Genomic DNA, 10,057 nt, shown 5'->3' with positions numbered 1-10,057 from the left:
CTGCCGAGCCCGGGGCGGGGCGTGGATTGGCCCCAGCGCGTTCCACCGACGCTGCCGGAGGTTCGGCGTGGTTGCCCGTGCTGGGGGGGGGGACTCTCCCGCCCCAAGGGAAACAACCCCTGTCCCCGCTCGCCTCAGGGGGACAACGTTCAGTGTCCGGCCTTTAAAGCAGCCCGGGAAATGGGAGTGGGTGAGGTCCTGGCTGTTTCTGGCTGTGGGCCAGGCTGTCGGGGTGGGGAGGCAACCCGGAGTTGTACGGCTTCGGTGAGGTCCTTGGCAGGGCAGGGAGCCAGCTGCTATTCTCCTGCCAGTCGCCCTGGGGAAGTGGCTCTCTCTTCAGCACCTGCTGTGCACTCAGATGAAAGCTGAATAGAAACCAGCTGGAGACTTGCTACACATTCTCAAGCATTAACTTTTACAGTTGCTTAGCCCTCCTTATAGCTTCTTTTCTACCTTGGAGACCTCCTACATCAGCAGAATCTCCCATTGCCTGAAGAAGGGTGTTTGTGCCCAAAAGCTTGCAAGGAGCTTTTTTCCAACTATTTAGTTTAATAAAAGATATTGCATCTACCCAAAGAACCTCGGGTGTCCTTAGACCAACATGGGTACAACCAGCAACCCTTATAGCTGGAGAGTCATTTCTATCCTGTGATCATTACTTTGCACCTATGGCTGGTCTACATTCATTGTGCAACTCTAATTACATAATCTATGTAACAGCTGGGGCCTAGGATTCAGAGGCATCTCTGCCCTGACTTCAGTCCTCCCTTGAGTCATCACAGCATCCAGGATATGCAATTCCTTGGGTTTATTTGTCGTAACAATGTTTGGGTTAAGTTATTAGAGAAGTTTCACCTCTCTGCCTCGCTTTTTGTCTTTCTGATTCTACCTATTTACATTTCACTGACACCCTGCCACACTTTTAGCTTCTTTCATTTCTTGGAGTCTCAGAACAGCAGAGACTCCCCATGCCCAATGAAGGGTGATTGTACCTGAAAGCTCTCCAAGAACTTTTTTTCCCAACTACTTAACTGGTCTAATAAAAGGTATCGCATCTACCCCAAAAACCTTGCCTGTTATTAGAGAAGCTATTTTTCCCCCTTCAGGTTACATCCTTTAACAGTTTGGGGATGTTCCAGGACTATGTAGGCACTATTTCCCCTCCCCAAATTGCATTATATTTCTTCCCCATCAGGATTATATAGGAGCTATCTTTTTTTCTCTTTTAAGTTGCATATCTTAGGCCCCTGCTACATGCTACCTATACACAATTAACTGGTTGATGGCACAATAAATTTTAACCAGCCATGTAGGCAAAGAAAGACCAGCTATAAGTGCAAAGTAATTATCATATAATTACCTGGTTAATCATGCCATAAATTTAGACCAGCCATGTATGCAAAGTAATTGTCACATCAGAAAAATGACTATTCAGCTATAAGAGCCAACTGACTATAAAGTTAGTGCTTGAAAAAGTGTAGCAAATCTATAGCTGGTTTCTATCCAGCTTTATTGTGGATGTGTAACAGGGCCCAAAGTTACTGACATGCCTCATGTTCAAAGTGAAGCTTCATAGAAACTAGCTCTAAAATTGTTCTACATTTTTCAAGTAACAAATTATGCCTCGGCAATTTGTATGACTTGTTGGCTATTTTTGATGTGTGATAGTTGTTTTCCACGTGTAGCATATCTAAATGTATTGTGCAACTAATCAGTTAATTTCACAATAAATGTCATGTGTGTTAGGGGCCTTAATAATTTTGGGATGTTCCGGGATTATGTAGGAGCTGATCATTTTCCTTTGTGTGTGGTTGATGATGTCACCAAGAAGCTTTGCAGAAAGAAGGTGAACTTCGTACACCTTTGTGTCGAGGTTGCATTATTGCTGAAATGCAGCTGTGTTTAAGCCATGATTTTTTTTTTCAACATTATTGAAATGTTGGTTCCTTCTCAGCCTGGAGGGAGGTGGGCAGTGGGGTCCCGCAGGGTTTTATCCTTGGACCAATATTATTCAATATCTTCATCAGCGATTTGGACGAGGGCTTCCAAGTTTGCTGATGATACCAAGTTATGGGGCAAAGTTAGTACACCGGAGGGCAGGGAGCAGATTCAGGCTGACCTGGACAGGTTGGATCAATGGGCAGAGAGAAATAGGATGCAATTTAATAAAGATAAATGTAAGGTACTCCACCTGGGAAGGAGGAACCCCCAGCACATCTGTAGGTTGGGGAGCTTCTCAGCAGCTCGGAGGCAGAAAGGGATCTTGGAGTCATAATTGACTCCAAGATGAACATGAGCTGGCAGTGTAATGAGGCCATCAACAAAGCCAATCGCACCTTGTCGTGCATTAGCAGGTGCATGACTAATAGAACAAAGGAGGTAACGCTCCCCTTCTCTGTGGCACTGGTCAGGCTGCAGTTGGAGTAGTGTGTCTGGTTTTGGGTGCCGCACTTCAAGAGGGATGCGGGGAATCTCGAGAGGGTCCAGAGATTAGTGGCCTTCGGGAAAGACCCTATGCGGGGAGGTTGAGAGAGCTGAATCTCTTCAGCTTTCACAAGAGACGGCTGAGGGGAGATCTTGTGGCCGCCTATAAATTTATTAGGAGAGGTCAATGGGGAATAGGAGAAGCACTGTTTACTAAGGTGCCCCAGGGAGTGACTAGGAATAACGTGTGTAAACTAGTTGAGAGTGGATTTAGGTTAGATATTAGGAAGAAATTTTTCACAGTAAGGATGGCCAAGATCTGGAATGGGCTTCCAAGAGAGGTGGTGCTATCACCTAGCTTGGAGGTCTTCAAGAGGAGGCTAGATAGTCACCTGGCTGGGGTCATCTGACCTCAGTCCTCTTTCCTGCCAGGGGCAGGGGGTTGGACATGATGATCCACTGTGGTCCCTTCCGACTCTGCAATCTATGAATCTTTTAATTACTTAAAGGGCGCAGACAAGTGAGAGTAGAGACCATCAGCTTTTGACAAGCAGTTCAATGCCAAAGTCAGTGTCAAAACTCAACAGAAATGAGACTGAGCTCTGACTAGAGCTAAGCAACACCTGTGGTGCTGTGTGGAAAGTGATGAGCGGTATTACAGGTCTGAATCTATAGCTAACCGGGGCTGCAATGTCATCAAGGAACAGTATCGGTAGAAAAGCAGATGGCCAGGTGGAAATTGTTTTAAGAACCACCTTTTTAATTTCAACCCTGTGGTTGTCATTTGAATTTGAGAGTGGGGAAACAGGAGGAAATAGGGGTTCACAATGGGGAAAAAAAAGGTGCTTTTCACTTCATTTATGCAAATAAAGAGAAGCAAAATGCAGTGACTCAGAAACAGTGGCGTAGTGGCTCCTGACTGCTTCTTATCCTTTCTTAGGAGGTCACAGAATTTAACCAAGGATTCTGTGGGTTGAGAAATGGATGATGAAGCAGCAGACATAACAGGGGAGCAGACTTGTTTTGTGCATGACCCTCTAGCCAGCTGGTGGAATTCTGCTGGGAATTCCCTCTGCGAATGAATAGTGATGTAGAAACTGCAAGTTTTACTTCCACTAGGGAAGTTGGGAGTGGGGGTTTACCAAAGGGAGCACACTTTTTAAGAGCTATAGGCATCACTTGCTACTTAAAGGTACCCATTTCTGAGATGGGATGTGACAACTATTGCAAATATCTACAGTGGTATATAAAAGTTTAAGACAGAAAATTAAGGTAGCATCATACCTTTGGAATGACAGAGTAAAGTAGTTTGGCAAAATATTGTATTTCAAGGTATTTAAACAGCCTCACCAATGGAAAAGGGGGAAAAAAAAGATCTATAACAAACCTGCCTGGGCAGCGCCTCAATTTTACAAGTCAGCTGAAAGACTGCAGCAACGCTAGCAGAGTCTCTGGTACTATGCTAGGCTTGTCTCTACATTGACTCAGCATCCCCATGTGAATCATCATCATCACTTCTTACAACACCTAGGGTAGGGTTATTTTCCCTTTCCATCCCAGTTACAACTGGGCCTGATCTTGATTAGCTAGTGAGAGCTGAAGTTCAGCATACACAAAAGCCACCATGCAATTACATCTGCTTACACAATGACCGTGACTATGTATATAAGTATTCATCTGCACACTAAACTGCAAGCACAAAGGTCAGTATCCTTTTAACATTTTATAATGATGTCAGCAGTCTTGGACAAGTGTCTTTATATTTGAAGCGTTGAGGTGATGTTGTTGCTGTAATGGTCCAGGGAACATGCAAGAGATAAGAACTCTTGTGGGTGGTATCTTTTCTTGGACCAACTGCATCTTTTTATATTGAAAATAATTCCAGCGCATGTCTCCTTGTGAACTTCCTGCATGGTTTGGTCTTTTGAATATTACTGTTTATCTGCTTAAATATCTGCTCAATTAATAATAAGGACTGTGTTGGGTCAGAGCTTTCAAACATTCAGTAATATAGTCTTTAGTTATGCATTGATTTCAGTGGGACTACTTGTGTGAATAAAGATTGCAGATATAAGTAAGGATTTCAGAATCAGGCCCCAAATGTATATTAAAAAAAGAAGGAAGTGCACCTTTCAGATGACTTAAGTTATGGACAAAATTCAAACACTGTACCCCTTGTAGTTACATTAGTTCTAGTTGTTTAATTGATGTAATTGTGACAATGCATGTTGATAGTCAGTGGAAGATTCCTTATGAATTAAAAGTTAGATGTTTGTGTGTTGCACTCGGTTTTTTTTGGGAAGTGAAGTTAAAAGGAAATCTGTCAATATAAACGCTAGATAATGATATCTGTTATAGGGCTCTATATTGCTCCCTATCACTGTGGTATTTGAACACCTTGTACACAAAATTAATATTTAATAGCAAAGTCTCTGTGGACTTAATGGAGTAGCTGGCATCTTACCTTTAAGACATAAAAATCTGTTCTTCGGGTGAAGATGTTTATTTTACTTTATTAGCCTACCTTTTTAGGTTGACGTTTCAGAACTTGGGGGAGGGGATTTGTAGATGTTTATTTAATATAAATAATGATAATTAGGAAAGTTACTTTACATTATTCAGTTGCAGCAGTGTGTCTTTTTTTTCCTCCTAAAAGTTTTCATCACCTGTTGGGAGTAAAAAGGGAAGTTCATGAAACTTTGTGAACATGTCTATGGCTTTGTATTACCATTACTTTTTATTATACACCTAAAACTTGTATCCAGTTGTAGTATAAATAAAAATGTCAAGTATTTATTGCCAGTCTCAGTAAATTGGATTAAGAACGTTGTACATATTACAAAGTATTCAGAAAAACAGATACTAAAAATATATTTGTTTAAGACATTAGTTCAATGGTTCTCAACCTTTTTGGACTTGAGGCCTCTCTCACTGGACTTCAGCCAACCCTCCATAACTGTTGTGATCTGGGTACCACCCAATTCCAAAATCTATATGTTACAGTGTTTACCTCCTTACACATGGGATGATCCTGGCAGAGAAAAGCCTGAGCCTAACTTGTCTGCCTATCTCCTCCTGCTTCCTTGGCACCCTTCAAAAGATCTGGCAGCACCCCAGGGTGCCCCTACACCCTCTTGAGAACCACTGTATTAACCATATAAACGAGAATATCACATTGGGTTTAAGCAAAAGTGTCTCCTCCTAAGTATTGGTTCAGTAGTACAAAACTCTGAACTACCTGTGAAGTAATCGTGGGACTGTCTATTTCTGATTTTTTTTTTTTTTCTGTTATCAAGTAAGTAGGCTGAATACATAGTACTCTTCTTGGACTAATAGTAACTTCTGAGCAAATATTATCATATGCTTCAGTATTTTTTTATTGATCACATTTGTAAAACTACTAGAGAAGACATTTTCTTTGCTCTTTAATGGTAGTTTTTATCAGTCTCCATTATGGTGGATATTTGGTAGCAGTTCTTTCATTCTACATTCTGCACTTGTGTTTCAATTTCTTTCCATGATTTTACACCCTTTGCTTGTAATTTTTCCTTTTCTACATATGTACGTTAACTTATATTAAGTTTACCTTATGCACATAGACTCTGAAAAATACCACTTGTACTGTTACAATGAAACATCTCTGAGCAAGCTCCAATGCTTTTAGGTTATGAGACTACCTAATGACAGTATGACACTAATCAAATACATACATACATATTATATAGCATCTTGAGGAGTATGTGCAACGGCCATTCTTTGGCATTGTGGTTAATTGAGCCAATGCAACTAAAGATTGCAGAACTAAAGATCCACAAATGTGGGTGTACACACACACACACAAAAATAGGACAGAGTGGTAACTAATGGGGAACTAAAAATACTATGGAGCTGCATAGCTGGTTTAAATACAGACTTCACAGATGCCTTTTGGTTCTTCCTTTAATGATTTTAGGACTCAGTTCTGCTGATTGAAAGCAGCAGCAAAACTCTAGTTGACTACAATGGAAGCAGGATAAAGCCTTTAATACTGATGAAACTCTTAGGTTCATAGTCACAGAATCTGTGTAATAAGATGGTGTGTTTACTCTGCTCATCTTATTTATTTTGCCCTGGTCTGTTTGTCTGAAAGCACCAATTTTCTTTTAAATATAGGTTTAAGCAATATTTTTACCCATTAATGATTTTAATATAAAGCAAAAGCTGCACTGGTTTCTTAGGTCTTTTTAACAATTGTATTTGAGAAATCTGGTAGCATTGCAGTAGACAGTGTGATAACTATGGATTTGTACTTCTACGACTAGAATTACCCTGAAGCCGAGGAAAAACCATACTGTTTTTCTCAGAATGTGTGTGGAAATACATGCTCAGTCTGCACTCATGTGAGCTATATATCAGGAATAATTTGTCAAGCAAGGGTATTATCTTTATTATTTAGAAAAAGTGGACCATTCGGGTCTGTCATACAGTTGCCAAAAGCATGGCTGAAACGAATTCTAACTGGCAGGCATGAGGTCAGTGTATTTACAGTAACTGCAAAGAGGTAACTCTTAATACCTCTCTCTGCCCACTTGACATGATTAAGCAGGGGTCATGCCATTAGGTCCTACCTATCTTGATGTTCATAGTCATCTCATTGTTACTTTGTGCTTCCTCATTGGTGTTCTTATTCCCCTTGATATAAGCTCTTCACGGCTTGGTTGTGCACACTGCTGTGCTTAGCACAGTGGGGTTCTGGTCCACAAAAACTACACTGCACCACAGTATAAATAAGAAATAATAATTCTTCTTTGCCAGAAGAACAGTGGTATGCATGTTTGTTCTTTCTATACATTTGTGTTTTACTATTGGCTACCAATAAAACCCTTGCTAATGAGACCTATATATTTAAGGAAGTAAAATCTTCAACTCTAGGCCCATCACAAACTCTCCAGAAGCAAAGGGGTTTTCTTGTATGGAGCTTATTGCAGGATTGACGCTTTATTTATTAAAGAGTTGTATATGTAATGTAGTACATCCTGCTAGTGTTTCAGTACTTTTGGAGCCTGTAGTAGTTAAGCAAACTAAATTAGGTGACATGTTTTAGATTGGGATATCAGTATAGATGAAAAGGAGGGTATCTGGATACAGACTAATATTCCCAGTTGGTCTAATAAAAGGTATCATTTTGGAACCAAGAGTTCTAGTTTTTTGTATGACTTCTTGTCTCAGACCAACATGGCTACCAAGTACATCCCTGGATACAGACTGTGCATTTCAGGCCTATTCTTAGAAATCAATGGCACCGTTGGTTGTTTGTGGGAGCTTGGCAGACAATATGATATTAAAAACCCACTGAGTCCATCCACATCTGTTCTAAAATCACTTGCAGTAGTAGAGGAGCTTCATCATCAGTGCCACTGCAGTAGCAGCTTGTTTGGTCAAAAATTGTCAGTGTATCTGCACCTATGATAACAACCATATTAACCAGAATCATAGTTATGAACAATGCTTGCTAGAATGTGGTAAATGCATTTTTTTTAAATCTCAGCTCAGACAGCAGATTATCCCATTACAAGATTGAGTATAAAATTACATTGTTAGCACCTGTTTTGATTAAACTTTTTGAACCTGCAATGAATAACATATTTTGAACTCTAGCTCACAAGGTATAGCTGTAGTTTTGACAAGCATGAAGGTTATTTGTAAATAAAAAGTACTTTCTGCTTTTAAAATCTTTGTTCACAATACAGCATAGCAAAATAATAGCATCAAAGATTTCTAAAGGAAGCATCATTTTGGATATGTAAATATTGTTTGCCTGTGTAAATTCAAAGTAAATTACAAAAACTGCTTCAGAACCTACTTTGTTTAATGGGAACTGATTTGGTTGAATTCTCTTTGGAACTGGGGGACAAATTTTCAGATCTGCATAAAGAGCCTGTCTTGAAATCTAACTTGGGTAATACTGCTATCAAGATGAATTTTATCTGAGAAACGAGAACTGAGCCTAAAATAAATAACGCTTATTCTTAACACTGCATTATATTAGAGCGGTCTGTGGGATTTTAAATTAACAGTATGAGCACAGCATCTCTCTGATTTACTTTATATAACAAAGGGAGAAGAAAAGAAACCCATGTTTTATTATTTTACAAATATATGCATTGCAGGAATTATTAATTTACATTGTATTGCACACAAAACAAGTGTGAAAATCAGCTTTGACAGCACTTTTGGCACATTCCATCCAAGTTTAAGCCTGTATCTACCCTTACAAAGAAGCATCTTCCTATGTGAACCTAAGTAGCTGTCATCTTGTACATTCCAAAGCTTATATTTTGTTCAAATATTGGACACTCAAGTTGCAAAATAACATGGCTACCATAGTGTGTTTATTCATAAAAATTATGCTTTGTGTAAGTAAGAGCATCTTCCTAATTTGCCTGTATTGTTTTGGGGAAATGTATGGAATTTTTTATTGTTTTTTGTTCTAGTATCAAACCTTTGACACTTTTTTTTGATGAGAAGATACAGTACACTTTTTTTAGATCAACCTGTCAGATCAAGGCCTTTTCAGCATTCTTTTACCAGGCCTTTACATTAAGGTACAAGATGTCCAGTCTTATACAACTTGTACAAAAGCATAATCACATACTTTTATATTTGAATTTACAAGGATTCAATACATTCAGTAAGATGCTTATTTTGTTTGTTTTTTTTTTAGATAATTTAATTATTAGGAAGGGATGATATTCTGCCTTGCAAATTGTAAAGGTTTGTATCTCCTTTCATGGTGTTTCAACAGTTTTAGAACAGCTGTGATGCTGACACCTTCCACTGTTGGCTGTGCCTATGTTTGTGTTTATGCTGTCTAACCTTGCAGATCTTATCTTTACAACTCTCTTGCTTCACTTGTTGTATTCCTCTTGTTTATTTCTATTTATCTGCATTCCCCTTGAATCAGTTGAGGTTCCTAAACTACTGTTTACTCTGTAAGGAGTAAGATACATTAGGGGTTTTTTTCACTCTTTTAAACTGGAGTAGAATGCATCCTCACAGGTCAAATGTACCTGTCTCTGGATATCAGTAGTTATGTCTGAGCTACCCACTGGCACAAAATGAACTGCAAAGTGAAATAAATGTTTGAGGTATTTGCTTTCTCTTTTTATTTTTTCAGTGTAGAATGCAATATTTATTGTTGATGCTTTTATGTTTTGTTAATCCTTATGTTAAAAACCACGCAAAACTAAAACAATCAAAGAAAAAAGCTACAAATCAAAGAAAAAAGCTAAAACCGGCTGGTGTTGTGAACAGATTTCAGGTGTTTTTTAGTCCAAACAGCACACTTCAGTAGTCAGCTAATTCAGTTTACCATTTAGGACAGCAATGTCATCTTGAATCCTGTCAAATTTTTCCATTGACTTCTTGGAGCTAAAAAATGCTTCATGACTTGTCTTCATTGCTAAAGGCAGCAGGCTGCATGCAGCAGTCAAGGTAGGAAACGTTTAGTAAACTACCAGCTTTTGGTTTTGGAGAAAATGCAATAGTCGTTGATCCAAGACTGTTTTAATTTTATAATACCCAATGCAACTACAATGTATGTAGCTTCGATGGAAGTACTACAACTGCAAATTTAAAAAATGATATCAAGATC

Source organism: Alligator sinensis, unplaced genomic scaffold, assembly GCF_000455745.1.
Source record: "Alligator sinensis unplaced genomic scaffold, ASM45574v1 scaffold169_1, whole genome shotgun sequence".
Classification (NCBI taxonomy): Eukaryota; Metazoa; Chordata; order Crocodylia; family Alligatoridae; genus Alligator; species Alligator sinensis.
Note: the sequence above shows the minus strand (reverse complement) of the source record.